At 47.4% G+C, this 21,091-nt stretch overlaps 1 protein-coding gene across 1 annotated transcript in view; it reads left to right on the plus strand.

The window, feature by feature from the left end:
* FAM169B (Protein) overlaps positions 1-20,332 on the plus strand; it is a 94,253-nt gene extending 73,921 nt beyond the window's left edge. Inside the window, exons 9-10 of the transcript XR_015729729.1 lie at positions 15,665-15,765; positions 19,726-20,332. The gene's annotated coding sequence lies outside the window, so the exon portion shown is untranslated. The remainder of the gene's footprint in view (positions 1-15,664; positions 15,766-19,725) is intronic.
* The last annotated feature ends 759 nt before the right edge of the window (positions 20,333-21,091 follow it).

The following is a 21,091-nucleotide window of genomic DNA, read 5'->3' on the forward strand; positions in this document are numbered from 1 at the left end:
ATTGGCGGTTGTGATGCGTATTTTGAGTGACGGAGCCACAGCAGAGGGGTGAAAGAGCCACATGCGGCTCCAGAGCCACAGGTTGCTGACCCCTATGCTAGTCCAACCCCCAAGACAGGAGATGTTATAATATCTCGGACAAATGCTTGTCCAGTTTCTTCTTGAAAGTCTCCAGTGATGAAGCTCCCACAATTTCTGAAGGCAACTTCTGTTCCATTGGTTGATTGTTCTCACGGTCAGAAAATTCCTCCTTATTTCTAGGTTGAATCTCTCCTTGGTCAGTTTCCATCCATTATTCCTTGTCTGGCCTTCAGGTGATTTGGAAAACAGCTTGACCCCCTCCTCTCTGGGGCAGCCCCTCAAATATTGGAAGACTGCTATCCTGTCTCCCCTGGTCCTTCTCTTCACTAGACTAGCCGTGCCCACTCTTTCTAGGGTCTCAACATCTTTTTATAGTGTGGTGACTAAAACTGAATGCAGTACTCTAAGTGTGGTCTTACTAAGGCTTTTTAGAGTGGTATTACCTCCCTTGATCTTGATTGTATCCCTCTGTTAATTAAATTTAGGATTGCATTGGCTTTTTTGGCTGTTGCCGCACACTGCTGGCTCATATTTAATTGGTTGTCCACTAAGATTCCAATATCCCTCTCAGAGTTACTGCTATTAAGCCTGGTTTCATCCATTCTGTATATGTACTTTCTGAAGGCAACTTCTGTTCCATTGGTTTGTGGTTCTCACTGTCAGAAAATTTCACCTTATTTCTAGGTTGAATCTCTCCTTGATCAGTTTCCATCCATTGTTTGTCACAGGAAAGCACATTGTTTCTGAATTCAGCTTCTGAGTTTTTAACTGCCTTGGTTATTTATTTATTTATTTATTTATTCAATTTATATACCGCCCTTCTCCTGGTGGACTCAGGGCGGTGCACAGCCAAAACTAAAATACATAACAATACAAAATTTAAAATTAATTAAAAGAATTATATACTTTGGCCCGAATTAAAACAGTGCGAATTAAAACCCATTAACAAATTAAAACTAAACAATTAATACCCATTAAAAACTAAAAAAGGGGGGCGGGGTTCACGCCAGCCCTGCTTGCTGGAAAAGAAGAGTTTTCAGGGCTCGGTGAAAGACCCGAAGATCCGATATCCTGCTTATCTCCGGGGGCAAATCGTTCCAGAGGGCGGGGGCTGCCACAGAGAAGGCCCTCCCCCTGGGGGTCGCCAGCCGACATTGCCTGGCCGACGGCACCCTGAGGAGTCCCTCTCTGTGGGAGCGTACTGGACGGTGGGAGGCTATCGGCGGCAGAAGGCGGTCCCGCAAGTACCCAGGTCCTATGCCATGGAGCGCTTTAAAGGTGGTAACCAACACCTTGAAGCGCACCCGGAAGACCACTGGAAGCCAATGCAGCTCACGCAGGAGAGGTGTCACATGGGAGCGACCCCTCGCTCCCATAATCCCCCGCGCGGCCGCATTCTGCACCAGTTGGAGCTTCCGGGTACTCCTCAAGGGGAGCCCCATGTAGAGAGCATTACAGTAGTCCAGGCGAGAAGTGACGAGTGCCTGAGTGACTGTGCGTAAGGAATCCCGATCCAGAAAGGGGCGCAACTGGCGAATCAGGCGGACCTGATAAAAAGCCCCCCTGGCCACGGCTGTCATATGCTCTTCTAAAGACAGCCGTGCATCCAGGAGGACGCCCAAGTTGCGAGCCCCATCCGTGGGGGCCAATAACTCGCCCCCAATAGCCAGCGATGGTACCAGCTGGCTATATCGGGACGCCGGAAGCCACAGCCACTCGGTCTTGGAAGGGTTGAGTCGGAGCCTGTTACTCCCCATCCAGATCCGCATGGCCTCCAGGCACTGGGACATCACTTCAAGGGCATCGTTGGGATGGCCCGGGGTGGAGATGTACAGCTGAGTATTATCAGCGTACTGATGGAACTCCACCCCAAGGCCACGGATGATCTCACCCAGCGGCTTCACATAAATGTTGAACAGAAGGGGCGAGAGGACCGACCCCTGAGGCACCCCACAAACAAGGCGCCTCGGGGTCGACCTCTGCCCCCCTGCCAACACCGACTGCGACCGGTCAGAGAGATAGGAGGAGAACCACTGCAAAACAGTGCCCCCCACTCCCAACCCCTCCAACTGGCGCAGCAGGATACCATGGTCGATGGTATCAAAAGCCGCTGAGAGATCTAACAGGACCAGGACAGAGGAACAACCCCTATCCCGAGCCCTCCAGAGATCATCCACCAACACGACCAATGCCGTTTCCGTGCTGTGCCCAGGCCTGAAGCCGGACTGGAGCGGATCCAGATAGACAGCTTCATCCAGGTACCCAGGAAGCTGTTGCGCCACCACACTCTCAACAACCTTCGCCAAGAAGGGAAGGTTGGAGACCGGACGATAGTTAGCCAAAACAGCCGGATCCAGAGCAGGCTTCTTGAGGAGGGGCCTCACCACCGCCTCTTTCAAGGCGGACGGCAAGACACCCTCGCTCAAGGAAGCGTTGATAATACCCTGGAGCCAGCCTCGCGTAACCTCCCGGGAGGCCAGCACCAACCAGGAGGGACACGGGTCCAATAAACATGTGGTCGCGTTCAGCCGCCCCAGTATCCTGTCCATGTCCTCGGGAGCAACAGGGTCGAACTCCTCCCAGATGGCAGTCTCAAGACCGACACCCATCATCCCGTCTGTACCTACCCAGTCAGAGACCAAACCTTCCCGAATCTGAGTGATTTTATCGTGCAGATACTGAACAAAATCCTCGGCACGACCCTGCAAGGGATCCTCCCGCGCTCCCAGATGAAGGAGGGAACGGGTCACCCTAAACAGGGCGGCCGGGCGATTATCTGCCGATGCGATAAGAGCGGAAAAATAGTTACATTTTGCCGCTTTTATCGCCACTAGGTAAGTCTTAATATGAGATCTTACCAGTGTTCGGTCGGATTCGGAGCGGCTCGATCTCCAACTGCTCTCTAGGCGTCTTTTCTGGTGCTTCATCCCCCTCAGCTCCTCGGAGAACCAAGGAGCCAGGTAGACTCGGCGACAGGTCAGAGGCCGCACAGGCACGACTCGGTCCAAAGCATCAGCGGCCGCCCTATCCCAGGCGGCCACCAGATCCTCAGCCGAGCCATGAGTCAGAGTCTCAGGAAATGGCCCAAGCTCCGTCTGGAACCTATCAGGATCCATCAGGCGCCTGGGGCGGAACCATCTGGTCTGTTCCGCCTCCCTGCGGCGGGGTGTGGCGGTTAGAAAGTCAAGCCTAAGAAGGGAATGATCCGACCATGACAAGGGCTTAATCACTATCTCCCCTATCTCGAGATCATTCTTCCACTGCCCAGAGACAAAAATCAGATCCAGAGTGTGTCCTCCTATGTGCGTGGGTCCACAAATTAATTGGGTCAGGTCCATGGCCGTCATGGAAGCCATGAACTCCCGAGCCGCCTCAGACGCTTCACCGACAGACGGCAGATTAAAGTCCCCCATGACCATAAGCCTGGCGGTCTCCACCGCCACCTTGGCAATCACGTTGAGGAGCTCGGGCAGGGCCGCCGACACGTGGCAGGGAGCCAGGTACGTAATCAGCAAGCCCATCTGCCTCCCTTGTCCCCACTTCACAAAGAGGGACTCACATCCGGCTATCTGAGGTACAGTGGCCTCCCTTGGGGCGAGACCTTCCTTTACTAGAACCGCCACCCCCCCACCCCTCCCCTGGGACCTCGGCTGATGGAATGCATAGAAACCTGGAGGGCACATCTCAACGAGGGGGACCCCCCCCTCCTGGCCCAACCAGGTCTCCGTAATCCCTACCAGGTCCGCACCCCCCTCCTGAACCAGATCACAAATGAGGGGGGCTTTATTTACCACAGACCTGGCATTGCACAACATCAACCGAAGGCCCAGGGCCTGAGGCTCTGAACAACCCGGGATGCGAGACGAGCATTGAGGCCGGAGCACGCAAACGCTCGCAGATAGCGAGTGCGTCCTCCCCTAACACGATATGGCCCCCTGCTCCCGCCATATCTGCCCCTCCCACCCACGATGTCGATGGCAACGCCCTCCCCAATATTGGAACTAACTCCCCCCGCTCCCCCCAACCCCTGTGGGTTACCCCCCGAACCCACCCTAATCACCCACCCGGGTCCCCTTAAAATTTTCGCTAAAAATTTTGTTAAAAAACCTCTCAACATCTCGAGTGAACTGATCACAAATTATTCTATTTTCCCCTCCCCCTCGGTTTTTTTTTTTTTTTGAATCTTTTTTCCTAATAGTTGGGGAGGGAGGTGATTTTATAATTGTCTTGTAAAGCATTTTGAGATGCATTTATATGGAAACATAAAAGCATCTAACAAAGCTTCATTCAGTCCCATTTTGGATATAGACATAATTTACTTGCCCGCTCTGTAAGTCAAGGAGACTTTCCTTAAACCTCCTTTAACCCTTTTTATTTCCCAAATCCATAAATCCAAAATTATTAGCATATATATGAGCCATGTGGCGCTGTGGTTAGAGTGCAGTACTGCAGGCTACTTCTGCTGACTGCCGGCTGCCTAGCAATTTGGCAGTTCAAATCTCACCAGGCTCCAGGTTGACTCAGCCCTCCCATCCTTCCGAGGTGGGTAAAATGAGGACCCAGATTGTTGGGGGAAAGATGCTGACTCTGTAAACCACTTAGAGAGGGGTGGAAAGCACTGTATAAGTCTAAGTGCTATTGCCCTTCCTTCCTTCCTTCCTTCCTTCCTTCCTTCCTTCCTTCCTTCCTTCCTTCCTTCCTTCCTTCCTTCCTTCCTTCCTTCCTTCCTTCCTTCCTCCCTCCCTCCCTCCCTCCCTCCCTCCCTCCAGGTTGACTCAGCCTTCCATCCTTCCGAGAGCGGTAAAATGAAGACCCAGATTGTTGGGAACAATATGCCGATTCTGTAAACTGCTTAGAGAGGGCTATAAAGCACTGTAAAGCGGTATATAAGTCTAAGTGCTATTGCTATTTCCTTTTTTGCACAGGTCCACCATGCATATCAAATGCTTATGGGCAGTTTTGCCAGATTTGCTAAGAGAAAGTTGTTGGGTATGCATGTCCTGGATTCATTTAATGACCATTTGATGTTACAACGGCATTGAAAGAAGTGAGTTAATGATCAGTTCTCACACTTACCACCAATGTAGCATCCTCACAATGCTTGGCAACCAGCATCTATAAAGCCTTAGTAAGACCACACCTAGAGTACTGCATCCAGTTTTGGTCACCACACTATAAAAAAGATGTCGAGAATCTAGGTTCACCTTGGTTGTTCTTCTCTGCATTCTTTCTAGAGTCTCAACATTTTTTTTTATAGTGTGGTGACCAAAACTGGATGCAGGATTCTAGGTGTGGCATTACTAAGGCTTTATAGAGTGGTATTAGTATCTCCCTTGATCTTGATTGTATCCCTCTGTTAATGCAATTTAGGATTGTGTTGGCTTATTTGGAGATCTGTTGGGAACCAAGCTGTAGAAATTAGCCCCTTCCTCCGAGACAAATTATTTATGCTTAGAAATCTGTTCCATGCCGAAAGACACAATGTGAGGCAATGATTAATAATATTGCAAGGTTCAGAAAGAAGTTCTCTGATGCTCTGCTCACTTTCTGAGCATGAAATTGGATTAATGCAGAGACAGCATTTGAAATCAATAGAGGAAATCAGCAGTGATGTCGAAACTCACCGGCATTAAGCTGTTTACGGAGTGAAATTAATGCTTGTGAGCCATAAGCAGTTTCCCTTTCTGTAAGAAATCCCAATTTAGTAAAATGCCTTCAACTTTTCTGTCAAATGTACGAGGGGATTCTTTAATTAGTCTGTTTTATTTGCATGGCAATATTTCTTGAAGCACCAGAGAAATTACCAGCTATAATTCCAGGCAAGAGGTGAGGAAAGGGAGAGGGTGAGGAGAGGAAGAGAAGAGGGAGAGGGAGGGGAAAGGAGAGGAGGGGAGAGGGAAAGGAAAGGGAGAGGAGAGGAAAGGGAGAGGGAGAGGAGAAGAAAGGGAGAGGGAGAGAAAAAGGGGAGGGAGAGGAGAGGGAGGGGAAAGGGAGAGGAGAGGGAGAGGACAGGAAAGGGAGAGGGAGAGGAGAGGGAGGGGAGAGGGAGAGGAGGGGAGAGGAGAGGAGGGGAGAGGAGAGGAAAGGGAGAGGGAGAGAAAAGGGAGAGGGAGAGAAAAGAGGGAGAGAGAGGAGAGAGAGGGGAAAGGGAGAGGAGAGGGAGAGGAGAGGAGTTGATCCCGTTGTGAACCGATAGTAAAGGTAAGTAGAACCCACCCCTGGTAGAAGGAGAAGTTGCGGCACGTTTAGCTTCAGTCATGCTCCTTCCACACTTTTGTAGGCTTGTTTCCACAACAAACTAAGTCATTCTAAGAACGGAAGAAGCTTCTCGGATGAGAAGCAAAACCTCTTCAAAGAAAACACCAAGACAGTCCTGTTGCCTTTTGGAAAAAAACCACCACCTGGAGGATTAAGCGTCTCTCTAGTCATCCTATAAGTAAGTTTGGCCCAACTTGTTCTTCAACAACACGCTCATTTTTTCCCCTTCTGCTTCCCGTCACAGAAGTTTTGTGGCGCGGAGATGTTTGGCAGAAAGCCTTAATGAGACTCTCTTCCCCCCCCCCCCAACTCCAGTGCCAGGCCTAGGAGGGAGGGAGAATACAGTAGGACGGCTGCCACTGAAAATCTGCTCTTAATTCTGCCAGTTGACTGGCACACAGTATTTCATCCAAACTCATTTTGGCTCCGGGTAAATTCTTTGGCTCAGCGGTGCAGCAATTCAAGCAGTGGTGTAGCGTTGGATTTGTGCCAAGTTCTTTGCCTTTCTAACTCAAGCCATCAGTAGGAGAAATTGCTTTTTTAATTCGAGAGACACAGAACTACCTTATTTCAGTCAATAAGCAGCACTACCAGCAAGGTATGCAATAAAAATAAAGCAAAAGGGATACAGAATAACAGAGTTGGAAGGGACCTTGGAGGTCTTCTAGTCCAGCCCCCTGCTCAAGCAGGAGACCCTACACCATTCCAGACAAGGGGCTGTCTCTTCTTAAAAACCTCCAGTGATGGAGAACTCATAACTTCTGAAGGCAATCCGTTCCACTGGTTTACGGTTCTCACTCACTCAATTTCTCCTTACTTCTAGGTTGCATTTCTCTTTGATAAGCTTTGATAAGCTTCCATCCATGCTTCAGAAAATAGGTTGACCCCCTCCTTTTTGGGGCAGCCCATCAAATACTGGAACACTGCTATTGTGTCAACCCTAGTCCTTTTCACTAGAGTAGACAAACCCAATTCCTGCAACGGTTCTTCCTATGTTCTGGCTTCATGTTTCATATGAGACTAGTTACTAGAACATATCACAGTTCTTCATATAATACATAGCATAACTCATAACTCATAACTCATAACTCATAACTCATACCTATACCTATATCTATCTATCTATCTATCTATCTATCTATCTATCTATCTATCTATCTATCTATCTATCTATCTATCTATCTATCTATCTATCTATCTATCTATCTATCTACCTACCTACCTACCTACCTACCTACCTACCTACCTACCTACCTATCTTATCTATCTATCCAGTATATGATATATATCAGGGGTCTGCAACCTTGGCAACTTTAAGCCTGGCGGACTTCAACTCCCAGAATTCCCCAGCCAGCTTTGCTATTCTGTTCTTCTGTTGTCCAACTTGGGGGCTCACCCAGATCTTTGGACTGGGAGATTTTAGCCATGGTCAAGCAGGTTGTAGGAATGGAAGTTCCAATATCTGGAGAGGACCCTGTTTGAGAAAGGCTGTCCATCATAGGAAGTGTCTTCATTCATTCATTCATTCATTCATTCATTCATTCATTCATTCATTCATTCATTCATTCAATTTCTAACCATCTCAGCCAATCGACTCAGGTCAGCTTACAATTCTAAAACGATAAAACAGTTAAATCAATTATAAACTATAGAACAATGAAAACATCTGAAGAATAAACCCACGAAGAAACTGAGATAGTTAACCAACTAGCAAAAATGCCAAGAAGCGGGGCCCTTAACACATTCGGAATACGCAGCCAAGTTTTTCAATCCTTTCCCCCCCCGCCCCCCCCAAAAAACCCCAGCAAGGTTGGGGGCCATTCTAATCTCCGAGGGCTCCTGTGCCCTTGCCCCATTGCAAATTAAATTTCAAAAAGAGGGGGAGGAGGAACAGAGGGGGCAAGGCTGGACATCGGAGAAACCCTGCCACGGAGAGTGATATTCAACGCAAAGCAAGTTCCGATTCTCGGTGTCTCGGTACCCAGAAGAAGGCGGTTTAAGTTTAAAGAAATTGAGCTAAGCATACAGGAAAAAGGATCTGCCACCAGGTCAAACTGGGTGCCATGCGTATATATAGATTTTTTCATTAAAGGAGTGCAGATTTAGAGGCCCCAGTTATTACTTCCAGTGACTTGAGGCCCTGAGGGGCAGCGGGAGAATGGAAAAGAGCACAGCCGCCTGCTCTCGGAGCTGATGCTCAGTGAATCCGAAAGGTCATATCATGTTTTCTGGCAATTGACTCAATGGGTTTGGATTCGACAACGTAAGGTCGGGCTGTTTCCACTCAGCACATGTTTACTGGGAAATGTGCCTTCCAGTTGTTTTCACATTGACCTTATTACCCTGCTCCACTGATGAGGTTGGCACGGAGTCTACTTTTGGCAAGCCGTCGCGGTCGTGAGTGTGGAGGGAGGGAGGGGCGTGGTGTGTGTGTGTGTGGCGTGCTTAAGACTCATTCGCCCAGGGTGAGCCAGGAGGCCGTGCACAAGCTGGAGCCTTGGCTGGGTCTCCTTCCATCTTCAGGAGCCAAGTCGTTCTTCATCTTGCCCGCTGAAGTCTTTTGGGATGAAGCTTTGCTGCTGGAGACGATCCAATTCCCTGCTTGGGGTGCTTCTGGTCTCCTTCTTCTCATGGTTAATTGATTTCACAGATAATTGCTTGGATGACCAAACAGCCAACGGGAACTTTCAAGGTGGGCTTGGTCAGGAAACAGACACCGTAAGAATTATGGTACTAGTATCCACAATTAAAGTACACAATTAAGTTATTAAGTGACACAGCTACTTAAACTGACTGTAAAGTACAGTAACTTCAAAGCCTCCAGTGATGAAGCATCCACAACTTCTGGAGGCAAGCAATTCCACTGGTTGATTATTCTCACTTAGTTATACAGCAGTGGTGGGTTCCTCCCGGTTCGGCCCAGTTCTCCCGAGCCGGTAGCGGTGACGATATGACGTCACCGAACCGGTTCTGCCCCCCGCCTCCCATCCCCGCGTTATTCTTACCTTTTATTTGGCCCCACCCCCAATCTATTGCTGCCTCCTGAGTCCCAGCTGATGGCTAGAGAGAAAAAAACTGTTTAAACTCTTGCCCAGGGGCTTCAAAGGGCCGCCTTACAGCTGATCAGTGTTAAAAGAAAATAAATGGGTAATATGAGTAGATCAGTGCCTGCAAAAAGAAATGGGCAGACCGGTACAGCTCTGCAAGCAGTTAAAAGCCTGGTAGACCAGTACCTCTGCTGAATCCTAAATAATTGTCACATGACCATCAAGCCACACCCACAAAATAAGCCACACCCACAGAACTGGTAGTAAAAAAATTTAGAACCCACCCCCGTTACACAGTATCAGTGGTGGGTTGCCCCCGGTTCGCACTGGTTCTATAGAACCGGTAGTAAAACCGGTGGGAGGCTCCGCCCACTGACCCCGACGTCATCAAAACACTTCTGTGCATGCGCAGAAGAGTGCGTGCGTGCGCGAGTGAAGCAAGTGCATGCACATGGCCCCATTGTGAACCGGTAGTAAAGGTAAGTAGAACCCACCCCTGCACAGTATCTATTACTGTAGGATACGATAAAAGAAAAATCTGGTAAGGTTATCAGTATGGTCCTTTGTCTCCTCTTACAATAAACAGGATCAAGGCCAGGTTGTTTAGAGTGGTGATTTAATTTAATTTAATTATTATTATTATTAATTTATTGTTTGATTTGATTTTTTTACTTGCCTTTATAAGATTTGTAAATAATTCAAGGCGGTGAACATACAAGAGTACAGAGAAAGCAACAAAGACGATTAGGGGGCTGGAGGCTAAAACTTATGAAGAATGGCTGCAGGAATTGGGTATGTCTCCTTGAAGAGCACCCGGAAGCTCCAACTGGTCCAGAATGCGGCCGTGTGAGTGATTATGGGGGCGATATGGCGCTCCCATGTGACGCCTCTCCTGCGCGAGCTGCACTGGCTCCCGGTGGTCTTCCGGGTGCGATTCAAGGTGTTGGTTACCACCTTTAAAGTGCACCATGGCTTAGGACCGGGGTATATACGAGATCGCCTTCTGCCACCAATAGCCTCCCACTGGCCAATATGCTCCCACGGGGGGGGGGTGTTCCTCAGGGTGCCGTCGGCCAGACAATATCGACTGGCAACACCCAGGGTGAGAGCCTTCTTTGTGGGGGCACCAGCCCTCTGGAATGATCTGCCCCTAGAGGTCCGTATGATTCCCGACCTGCGTACCTTTCGCCGTGCCCTGAAGACTCTTTTATTCCAACAAGCCGGGCTGACCTAATAGAGATTTTTAAATTGGGGTGTTTGTTAGTTTTTAAATTTCGTGGGCCAAATTTTATATATTTGTTTTTAAATTGTTCTTAAATGTTGTGGTTTATATGTGTTTTAATATGGCCGTACACCGCCCTGAGTCCTTTGGGAGAAGGGCGGTATAGAAGTTCAATAAATGAAAATGAAATGAAATGAAATGTCTGGTCTACTGAAAATAGCAGTGACGTGATAGTAGTGTTCCAGTATTTGAAGGCCGGCCACAAAGAAGTCGGGGGTCGACCTATTCTCCAAAGCACCTGAAGACAGGACAAGAAGCAAGGGATGGAAACTAATCAAGGAAACCAACCTAGAAAATTTCTTGACAGTGAGAACAATTAACCAGGGGGAATAGCTTGTCTCCTGAAGTTGTGGTATTCCAACACTGGAGAAGAGAGAGATTGGACAACCATTTGTCTGAAATGGTACAAGGTCTCTTGCTTTTTTTTTTTAATTTGATTTATATGCCGCCCTTCTCCGAAGACTCAGGGTGGCTTACAATGTGCTCAGCAATAGCCTTCATCCTTTTGTATATTTATGCAAAGTCAGCTTATTGCCCCCACAAACTGGGTCCTCAATTTACCTACCTTAGAAAGGATGGAAGGCTGAGTCAACCTTGAGCCTGGTGGGATTCGAACCCTGCAGTAATTGCAGGCAGCTGGTCTTAATAACCCATTTGCTTGAGCAAATGATTGGACCAGAAGACCTCCAAAGTCCCTTCCAATTCTGTTATTCGGTGATTCATTCCCAACAGTCTTTCTCCTCCTATTTTCCCCACAACAACCCTGTGAGGTGGGTTGGACTGAGAATGAACTGTCCAAAATCACCCAATCGGCTTTCAGGTCTAAGGTGGCGCTAGAACTCATGGCCTACTGATTCTTAAGCCGGTACCTTAATCACTAGGCTAAATCAGTTTAAGTATCGCCTTCTTTACACAACTTCCACACTCCCATTCAAAGTAATATGGTGAAGAGAGAATCAAAATTGATTTCATGTTGGGGAAAGGTAACGGGTATTGTGTGAATCGATTTCGAATAGATTTCTGAATCTCTTCCCCTGGTTAATTGTCCCCCTAACAGTGAGGACAAAATTAACCAGTGGAACAGCTCACCTTCAGAGGTTATGGGTGTTCCATCACTGGAGATGTTTAAGAAGCGATTGGACAGCCACTTATCTGGAATGCTATAAAGCAGGAGTGTCAAACTGGATTTCTTTGAGGGCTGGATCAGCATTGTAGTTCTCCTCCATGGGCCGGGGGGAGGGAGGGGAGACGGGACAGATGCCTCCTGCAGCACTTTACTGGCCAAAATGGGCTGCACCTCATTTTTGCCCTCCCCGGGTTCCAGCAGCACTCTGCCGGCCAAAAACAGGCTGTGCGGAGGCCCCCCGAGTTCGCGACCCATTTTGCCCGGCAGAGGCACCGCGTGCTGATCCTTTGATATTTCCAGGCCAGCCCCGCAGGCCAGATTTAAGCACCCCACAGGCCTTGAGTTTGACACCCCTGCTATAAAGTCTCCTCTTCCTTGAGGGTTGGACTAGAAGATCTCTGAGGTCCCTTCCAGCTGTATTCTGATTGAATTGCCCATCACCCTCCCCGCTCTGGGCATGGTGAAGCATCCGAGGCTTTCCACAGTACAATGAAATGACCCATGCCATCTGGAGTTCTTTAGCCAAATTGTGTGCCCGCAGCATCTGCGTGCTCCACATGACTGAAGGCTACGTTTGTACTTCCACTTGGCATGACATGGCGTCTGGGGATGAAGACAATTGGATAATGAATAAGCCGGGCTGAGGCCTTAGTCGGAGAATAACATTTGCTCTGATTACACTGACTCTGGGGTGACCTTTCCAGCTGGGCCCTATTTTGAAGTGCAAGAAGGAATTTCCAGTTCAGAAAATCCTGAGTAGCATCAGTCACGGAGGCCGGCCAAGTTGGTTCTCCTTCCCCCTGGAGAAGATGATTGGAACAGGCCTCAGAAAAGGACCTTCAAGACAACCATGATCTTTCTAACTGAGGCAGGAGGCAGATCAGAGCCTCAGTGGTGCCCAAGGCCAATACCAGAGGTGAAAGGCTGAGCCCTCAACTCAACAGAGGGATACAATCAAGATCAAGGGAGGTACTAATACCACTCTATAAAGCCTCAGTAAGGCCACACCTGGAGACTGTATCCAGTTTTGGTCACCACACTATAAAAAAGATGTTGAGACTGTAGAAAGAGTGCAGAGAAGAGCAACCAGGATGATGAGGGGACTGGAGGCTCAAACATACAATGAACGGTTGCAGGAACTGGGCCTGGCTGGTCTAGTGAAGAGAAGGACCAGGGGAGACATGAGAGCAGTCTTCTAATATTTGAGGGGCTGCCACAGAGAGGAGGAAGGGGGTCAAGCTATTTTCCAAGGGACCAGAAGGCCAGACAAGGAAGAATGGGTGGAAACTGATCAAGGAGAGATTCAACCTGGAAATAAGGAGAAAATTTCTGACGGGGAGAGCAATCAACCCATGGAACAGAAGTTGCCTTCGGAAGTTGCGGGAGCTTCATCACTGGAGGCTTTCAAGAAGAGACTCGACTGCCATCTGTAAGAAATGGTGTAGGGTCTCCTGCTTGGGTGGGGGGGTTGGACTGGATGACCTACAGGATTCCTTCCAACTCTGTTAATCTGTAAAATGCTTCACAAGGACCTTCAAGGCACAATGATCTTTCAAACCGAGACAGGAAGCAGATCTGAGCCACTCCTAAAGCCTTGGGCATGCCAGTACCAGAGGTGATAAGCTGAGTGTCAAGGTTCCAAGTAACACCCCCAACGAAAGAAGACACTCGGAGGCTTGAAGTTCCTCATTTTATTAGAGATGTCATTTTGGCACATCTAGGAAAACCTGAATCTGAAAGCTTCCGGGTTTTCCCCGCCCAAAAGAAAGTCCAAGTCCCTGCCCAGCACCCACATGTCCATCACATGGTCCAATCCAAGCACTGTCCCAACTGGAGATGCCTCCCAGTCACACCACTCCAGGTGCAGGGCAGGATGTCCTTGACTCTCTGAGAAAGGAATGTTATTTTGACTATATATCACTCATACTCTATACAATCCTCCCCTCCCAGTTTCCCACAGCACTAAATGTGGCAGCCAGGAAGATCCAAAGTAAAAGATGGCTTCCAGGGCTGCCACTGAGCCCTCAACTTCAAATCTCAGTTAAGAAATGTTCAAGTTTATATTATATTGGAAAACAAAACCAGAATGTAAAATTTAGGTGGTATTGATCTGGTAGATGACCCTCATTTTGTTAAGGACCTGAGGTACAGGTAGTCCTTGAGTTACGACCGCAATTAAGCCCAAAGTGTATGTTGCTAACTGAAACATTGAGTTTTGCCCCATTTTACGACTTTTCCTGGCATAGTTGTTAAGTGAATCGTTGCAGTTCTTAAGTTAGTAACGTGGTTGTTAAGTGACTTTGCTTGTCAGAAGGCCGCAAAAGGGGATCACATGACACGGGGACCCTGCAACCATCATAAATACGAGTCAGTTGCCAAGGATCTGAATTTTGATCACGTGATCATGGGGGATGCTGCAATGGTCCTAAGTGTGAACAATGAAAAATTTCAGTGTGGTTGTAACTTTGAACAGTCAATAAATGAACTGTTGTAAATCGAGGACTATCTGTACTTTACAAGAAAGGTCTTAGTCTTCTGGCCATCATAGCAGGGATGAAATGCTCCTGGTTGGGACCAGTAAAGGTGATCTGGTAGTGATTGTGGGCGGTGATTCGGAGAACCGATAACGATGGCGGAGCGAAGCCATTGTTACTTCTGGGTTTTAACCAGGAAGTAATGTGTTTTTTACCCTCTGCGCATGGGCAGAAGGTTTTGCACATGCGCAGAAGATCTGTGTGCGCATGGGATGCGCATGCACACTTCTGAACCGGTAAGGAAGGTAAGTAGATTTCACCCCTGCATCATAGAATGCTTTATGCCTGTGATGGCGAACCTATGGCACACATGCCCGAGGTGGCACGCAGAGCCATCTTTCCGGGCACACGAGCTGTCGCCCAACTCACCTGCAGCTGCACATGCGTGCGTGCCCCAGCTGATGTTCTGGCTTCTGGTGCGCATGCATGCAATTCTGGTCTTCGGAGCTCTCCTGTGCATGCGCGCGTTTGCATTTGTGCATGTGCATACCTGCACACAGCATGTGCATGCACAAATGGCATTCACGAGCATGCATTGCGCACACAAAAGCCGTGCAAATGTGCAGATGGTGCAGTTGTGCGTGCAGCGCACAGGGGGAGCTGCACAAAAGATGGTACAATTGCATGCGCAGCGCATGGGGGGTAGCTGTGTATATGTGCAGACGGAGTGGCTCAGTGATGGGTTTCAAATTTTTTTACTACTGGTTCTGTGGGCGTGGCTTTGTGGGCATGGCTTTGTGGGTGTGGCAGGGGAAGGATACTGTAAAATGTTCATTCCCACCCCACCCCAGGGGAAGGGTGTCAGCGTTCCAGAAAAACCCCAATTCCAAGTAAAGATGCGGAAGCAAGCATTTTCCAAAGTTCTCTTTACTAGAATAGGCAAACTGGCACATCTGGGAAAACCCGAATCTGAAAAGCCCGGGTTTTCCCTCAGTAAATCAAAACCCCCAAAACCATCCCCTTTCTCCCCCGTCAATCACATGCTCCAATCAACGTCCGTTCCATCTCGACCAAGCCCCCTGACCACTCCTTCTCCAGATCCTGACCTTGACCGACAGGAAGAATGCTATTGTGTCTACTAACAACCCCTCTCCTTAATCCCCCCTCCTACTTTCCCACACATGAGAAGGTGGCAGCATTGAAACTTCTGGCTTCCAAAGCTGACAAAGGGTACTGCAAAATCTCCATTCCCACCCCACTCCAGGGGAAAGATATTGTAAAATCCCCATTTCCTCCTGATCAGCTGGGACTTGGGAGACAAAGAATAGATGGGGGCGGGACCAGTCAGAATTTTTACTACCGGTTCTCTGAACTACTCAAAATTTTCACTCTCCAGAACTGATCATAACCTGCTGAAACCCACTTCTGGAGTGGCTGTGCCTGCAGCACACGGAGTGGAACCGCATGTAAGCGAAGCATGTACCTGTTTGGCACTCGGTGAGTAAACCGAGCATAAATCTGGTTTATTGAAAATCTTGGTTTGAGTAGTTCAGAACTGCAATGTTGTTTTTTTTAAAAAAAGAACTGTGATTAACAAAATTGTCAAATTACTCTGGAGATTCTCAGTCATCCAAATCATGGTTGTCCCAAAGATGCTTTTTTAAAAAAATAACAGGACTTTTTTGGGTTTTCCTTGAAGACGTTTTGCTTCTCATCCAAGAAGCTTCTTCGGTTCTTCTTCAGTTCAGTTCTTCAGAACCGAAAAAGCTTCTTGGATGAGAAGCGAAACGTCTTCAAGAAAAACCAAGGAAAGTCCAGTTGCCTTTCGAAAAAAGCGCCTTTGGGATTTCCAAATAGCAAAATAACACAAATCCATGATGCCTGAAGAGAAATGATATAGAAAATGCAAAACCTCTTATTAAAAAAAAAAAGTTAATTTACCATGTATCTGAAATATGACAAATAGTGAGCTTGCTGCTGTTGAGATAAATGATAAAATCTATCAAAATTGGATAGAATTGTGGGACCTTCTTTGTGCGTTTAATTATTTTAACTTTGGGATTATATTTTCCTAAAGTAGAAATGGAAGAGGCCTTATGAATCCACATCTCAATTGTCACACCATGAAGAGTTTTCCAGTGTTGGCCAATTGTTAATTTAGCTGCAGAAATTAAATAGATAATACATTCCTTATTTTTAAGCTTGAAATCCTGTAAATAATGCAGTAAGCCTACGTCTGGGGAGCATTCAATTCTTTGTTTAGTAATGGTACTTATCACTCCAAAAATGTTAGGCAAAAATAGCATAGTTTTATTTCATAACCACCGCAAATTAAAGACGCCCTCTTTTTCTTATAACCTCTCAAACATTTAGAAGGATAATTTTGATATAGCCCTGCCATTCTAATTGGAGTCAATGTATAATTTTCCGGTCATGTATAATTTTTCCACTGCAATTCTTGCATGGAAGTTGAGATGATATGATGTGATTCTAAAAGACAATAAAAGCATTTGGGGGTTTTTTCTACCATAACAAGATGAATAAACCCCAAACTCATAGTCCTTGTGTTCACCGTTTGGTCTTCAGTTTGATTTTTCTTCTTCTTCTAAGGTGCAGGGGTGGGTTCTACTTACCTTTACCTCTGGTTCGCAATGGGATCGTGCTTCACTCGTTTGTGCACCTTGCTTCTGCACATGCGCAGATCGCTGATGATGACATCCGGGGCGGTGGGCGGGGCCTCCCACTGGTTTTACTACCGGTTCTTGTGAACCGGTTCAAACCGGGGGCAACTCACCACTGCAAATTCAAGGCCCGTGGGTTGGATCTGGAATTGGCTTAGAAATATCAAAAGACTGGCCCTCGGTGCCTCTGCCAGCCAAAATTGGTCATGCAGAGGCCCCCGCACGGCCCATTTTCGGCCTCCACAGCCTCCTGCAGCACTTTGGTGGCCAAAAATGGGCTGCACAGAACACCACGAGGCCTCTGCATGGCCCGTTTTGGCCGGCAAAGTGCTGCAGGAAGCATCTCTCCCCCCCCAATCCCTGCCCACCTTGGCCCATGAAGGAGAACTACAATACTGATCCGGCCCTCAAAGAAATCCAGTTTGACACCCCTGTTCTAAGAGGTGAGTAGAGTGTAAATATTTGAAATATTAGAAAATCTGTGAGCTGATGGGGATTTGTGGGAAATATGGCATGGGGCAGGCAATACGGTGACCTATTAAGATGGATTTGGGGACCTGCCAAACTACCTACCTCATGGGCATTTGCCTTTTTCATAACTGGTTTAATTAAAAAAAAACAGATTCTGTGCTCCTGGAATGTTTTGCAAGTTTCATGTCAATATCTTCTAACCCCGCCTTAGCACTTTTCTATAACTAATATATCTTTGCCTCTGTTCAACTAAACTAGCAAGATTCTTATGCAGCTTCAATGTCCTTCTGTTTCGAGATCAGCATACTTTCTTGGTGTTGAAGGGATAGCTCAGCAAATTTTGGATAACCTAAGGTGATTTTTCCCCTGGAGATTTACAGGACAGCATCTATTTTAATTTTAAGTAAAATATTCACTCTACTGTGAACATAGACAGAATATATGCCCTTTGGGATGTGTGCAGAACGCTAGGCAACTCTTATGAGAAAATGCCAATAATGTGGGAGATTTCCTTATCTGTAAAGTAAATTAGGGCAAGAGATCCATTTCTTTGGCTAAAACAGGATATAATGGAAACAGAGTGCAATACTTATCCCCGTCCAGTAAATTGTCACTTTAAATAACTTCACTATTAGCAAGGAAAAAACCTTGTCTGGATATTTAGAACCCAAGAGCCAAGCGCAACATGGTTCGTTCTCCTTCAGGATCTGTCCATGGTGCTGAAAACCTTTTGCCCTGTTAGCTGCTTCGACAACAACAGGTAGTCCTTGGCTTATAACCACAATTGAAGCAGGGGTGAAATGCTCTCGGTTTGGACCGGATCGCCCCATCCGGTAGCAATGGAAACGGGTGTTTTGGAGAACCGGTAGCAAAAATCTCTGTGACCCTCTGCCTCCCGCCCATGCCCAGCTGAGCTGCGCGATTATCAGAGGCTTTTTAAAAAACTTTTAAAAGCATTTTTTCTACAACCTCTTCGGCTGAAGAAGTTGTAGGAAAAAAATGCCTTTAAAAGCCTCTGACAATCCCTGCTGAGTTGCCTGATCGTCAGAGGCTTTTAAAAGCATTTTTTTTACAACCTCTTCGGCCGAAAATTTGTAGTAACAAATTTTACATTTCACTGCTGAATTGAGGTCAAAAATCTCTTATTGCGAAGCAAGACTGTGGTTAAGTGAGCTTTGCCCCATTTTACAAGCTTTCTTGCCAGAGTTGGTACCTGAATCACTGCAGTGGTTAAGTTAGTAACACGATTGTTAAGTGAATTGTTAAGTGATTGTTAAGTCACCCAGGTATCTTTCATGCCTGAGGCAGGACTAGAACTCACAGTCCCCTGGTGATTAGCTCCAAGTCCCCCAGGTAGCTTTCATGCCTCAGGCAGGACTAGAACTCACAGTCCCCTGGTGATTGGCTCCAAGTCCCCCAGGTAGCTTTCATGCCTCAGACAGGACTAGAACTCACAGTCCCCTGGGATTGGCTCCAAGTCCCCCAGGTAGCTTTCATGCCTCAAGCAGGACTAGAACTCACAGTCCCCTGGTGATTGGCTCCAAGTCCCCCAGGTAGCTTTCATGCCTCAGGCAGGACTAGAACTCACAGTCCCCTGGTGATTGGCTCAAAGTCCCCCAGGTATCTTTTATGCCTAAAATGGGACTAGAACTCACAGTCTCCTGGTGATTGGTTCAAAATCGCCCAGCCAGTTTTCATGCCTAAGGCAGGATTAGAATTCACCTTCTCCTAGTTTCTAGCCTGATGCTTTAACCACTAGACCAAAATGATCAACCTGATGCTAACTTTTGAAATGTTTGGACATGCACACCTACACAGAAACACCATCTTTTCTTTCTTTTATCAATGTCCTAGTTCGAAAGATGCCATCTCTATTCCTTAAAAAAAAACCTGGCTAGAATCAAGTTAGTATATTTAAATTGATTTGGCTCATTCTAAGAAAGCTTCAACCCTCCACATTTCTGAAATTCTTTGGGATTTTTCCTTCCTTCAATGTTTTTTTTTTTTTAATCCATTTTTTTTTAAAGCATTAAAGGGATTCGGGAGCTAATAGGCTTATGACTCCAGCTGTTTTTCTTGGCTTTTGAGAACCAAGTTCCCTCCGTCATTTCTGTCGTGACAGGTGCTGCTACCGCCATCGATGTTTGACGATGCGGCAGAGTTTATGAGCAGCCTGGAGCTGCAGAGGTGACTCATTCGGAGCTCCGGAACCATCAACCTCTGCACTGCAAGAGGCTCTGTAGGTCGCTGAGGAAGCTCTTTGACACCTTCAGTTGACGCGTTACTTTCTGTGCTTTTTTTCCAGGAGTTCTTGAAATATCCAGGAGTAAAATAGCAGCAACGGGTGGAGTGAATCCTAAGGCTTGCAGCCGAAAGATAGTCCAAGGAAGCTGACCTTCATGAGCGTGGCTGTGTATCCTACCAGGTGTTGTGGCCTGTGAACGGCTGGCCCCTCCAGCAGCCGAATCAGAGGAGGAGGAGGGTGGGAGTCAGGGTCAGCATCAAGGCAACCTGAGAGCTCCGAGGGGGAAGAGGGAATGGAGCTGGCAGAGAGGGAGAAAGAGGCGGAGCCTGGGCCATTCATCAGCCCTCAGGTGGACAGTCAACATCCTCCAGGTCTGGAGGTGGCTGATGAGGAAGAGGAGGAACAGCTGGGTCCAGTGCCTGACGCGTGGATGTGCAGAAGGCAGAGGAGAGGAGGGCAGTGGAAATCCATGGGCCAGTCCTTGGAACGGAAGAGCCACTGCTGCTAGCAAAGCCCCACCCTAGCTCTGGGGATAAAAGGCAGGGGCAGAAATGAATAGGTGTGGCAAACAACACCTATTCCAGTTGGGCAAACTTGTTAGCCTGCGAGAGAAACTTTTTGCCGGGACTGCCGGCATTCCTAATAAAGGAATGTTTGTTTATGTTTATGTTTATGTTTATGTTTTATGTTTTATGTTTTATTAAATTTGTATACTGCCCTACTCCCAAAGGACTCAGGGCGGTGAACAGGCACAGAATAAAATACAGAAATACAAAAGTTAGAAACAATTTAAAACCAAATTAAATAATTTAGCCCAAGACAATTAAAAATCCCAATAATTTAAAATAAATTAAAATTTCAGTTTAAAAATTTAAAAGAAAGGGGAGAAAAAAATAGGCCAGGCCGGCTTGCTGGAATAGGAGGGTCTTAAGAGCACGGCGGAAAGTGCGCAGATCCGGGATCCTCCGTATCTCTGGGGGGAGCTCGTTCCAGATAGTGGGTGCCCCTACAGAGAAGACCCTCCCCCTGGGGGCCGCCAGTCGATACTGCTTGGCTGACGGCACCCAGAGGAGCCCCTCTCTATGGGAGCATACCGGCCGGTGGGAGGCTGTTTGTGGTAGTAGGCGGTCCCGTAAATAACCAGGTCCTAAACCATGGAGCGCTCTAAAGGTGGTAACCAAAACCTTGAAGCGCACCCGGAAGACCACCGGGAGCCAGTGCAGCTCGCGCAGGAGAGGTGTCACACGGGAGCGCCATGTTGCGCTTTTTTAACGTGAACTCAATCTTTTGAGTTCACGTTAGGGGGTTTGTCGTGTTTGGGGAGCTGGGTCAGAACACCAGGGTAGAAAGCTTAGTTCTCTAAAGAACCTAAATATTTGCACACAAGTCAGCTAGCCTTTTTTCCTCTTTACCAGCTTTGAGTAGA

The sequence above is a fragment of the Pantherophis guttatus genome, chromosome 13, assembly GCF_059756535.1.
Source record: "Pantherophis guttatus breed Tessera chromosome 13, ASM5975653v1, whole genome shotgun sequence".
In the NCBI taxonomy this organism is placed as follows: domain Eukaryota; kingdom Metazoa; phylum Chordata; class Lepidosauria; order Squamata; family Colubridae; genus Pantherophis; species Pantherophis guttatus.